Here is a 2080-nt window from a genome sequence, read left to right as displayed (position 1 = left end):
CTTACTTTTTATATCATATATACTGTATAACCTTATTTGCTATATAAAGGTTAGGGTACACTGCGATATAACCGCGCTGCGGAGAGAAGGTAAACGAATACTCATGGCACATAAACCATATATTTATCCTTTAATTATATATATACAATATATATATATATAATATATAGATATATATATATATATGTGAACCGTATATGTAAGAACGCTTTCAGGTGAACATTGTACATTATGTAGACGAAACGTCATTATGAGGACGTCCTTACAATTTTTACTCAACGTAGATGTATGTAAACAGGTCATACAATTTCTTTATCAATTTTTGTATATTATGAGTAGATAGATAGATATATTTATTGCCGCCGCCCAATTGGGGATTACAAGGCGCTTTTTTTTTAAAGGAGCGTTCCCAAACCTTTATTCCTTCCTTCCTTTTTCCTTAGCCTAAACTTATACCTAAAACTTAATCTAATTACATTATTCGCCACGCCTCTCCTTTTCGCCGCCTTTCTCATCTTTTATCGCATTCTGCCCTACCTACACCACACACACACGTCCGCCTTTCCCTAACCTTTCTTATTCTAAATTATCTTAACCTACGCAATCTTACATTCTACTTATCCTATGTTGGACCTCCGCTTCCGGTTACCGTTATTCTTCCACTCCTGTCCTCTCCCTCCCTCTCTCTCTCTCACACACTCACTCACACACTCTCCCCCTCTCTCTCTCCCCTTATCTCCTACCCTCCCTCATCCCCCTGTCCTCCTTTTTCCTCCTTCTCCTTCTCCCCCCCTTTCCCTCTTGCTTCCTCTAACCTTTTTAAACCATATTTCCCCTTCCCCCCTCCTCTCCTAATATCTCCTTTACCATTTCCTGCCAGCTTTCTTTCCTTCCCCAATCCATACATTCCTCCCACACATGCTCCCACGTCTCTATCCTCTCCCACATATCCTGCACTTCCTATCCTCCTCCTTTTTCCCAATACCTATTTCCCTTCATTTCATTTCCCAGTCTGTACCTTGCCATCCTCCTCCATCTACCTTTCCGCCCACCCTTTCTTCAAATAGCCCGGAATCCCCTCCCCTTTAATCTGTTTGTACCACTTATTATATTCCGATTTTATCATTTTTCCTACCCTCTCCTCCCTCTGTTCCTTTCCTTCCCATTCCTCAACTTCTTCCCATCTGAACTCCCCCTTTTCCCTTCTTTCCTCTATCTCCCTTAATCCCATCCCCTTACCCTCAAAAAATTCCCTTCTTTCTCTCTCCCACCCTGACAATTCCCCTCCTTTTTTTGCCCTTTCTTTAATCTCCCCCAAACATATTCTCGCCAACCATCCTCCCTTACCCTCCTCTAACCTTCTCTCATATCCCCATGCTCTTCTACCCATCCTTGTCCTTATCTTTTCCCTTTGCAATTCCTCCCTTACCATATATCCAGGCGTTCCCCAGTCCACTCCTAACATCCATCTCAGATACCTTTCTTGTATCCTTTCCAATCCCTCTCTCTCTTCCATCCCCATATCTCCACCCCGTATCCTAAAACCGTCCATATTAACGCATCGAAGAGCCACAACCTCCTCCCCCAGTTATTCCCAATCTCCTCTTACCTATTCCCCATACCTGTCCCATAATTGCTGCCCCTCTCTTTATTCTGTCCCTTACCTGTCCCTCTTGCCCCCCATTCCTTTGAATCACATATCCTAAATATTTGTACTCCTTTACCTCCTCTAATTTTTTTCCCTTCCAAAACCAACTAGCCTTTTTTAACCTCCCTCCCCCCCTTCTGCATCTCATCACCTTCGACTTCTTCTCATTCAGTTCCAGTCCCTTCCCCTCCAGATATCTCCCTAACCTCTCCATCATACACCTCATCCCCCCCTCATCTTCTGCCAACAGCACCACGTCATCCGCGTACGCTAATGTATATACCTTGCCCTCTCCTAATCTCACACCCCCCCCATCTCCCTTTCTCCATTTCCTCCTCCAAGTCCGCCATCAACATGTTAAACAGAAGCGGGCTCAGTGGGCATCCCTGTCTCACCCCCCTCCCCGTCCAAAACTTCTCCCCCACCTCCTCC

The sequence above is a fragment of the Nylanderia fulva genome, unplaced genomic scaffold (genome assembly GCF_048542155.1).
Source record: "Nylanderia fulva isolate GAGA-0341 unplaced genomic scaffold, ASM4854215v1 Scaffold495, whole genome shotgun sequence".
Classification (NCBI taxonomy): domain Eukaryota; kingdom Metazoa; phylum Arthropoda; class Insecta; order Hymenoptera; family Formicidae; genus Nylanderia; species Nylanderia fulva.
The sequence above is the reverse complement of the archived record's forward strand: the minus strand, read 5'-3'. Positions refer to the sequence as shown.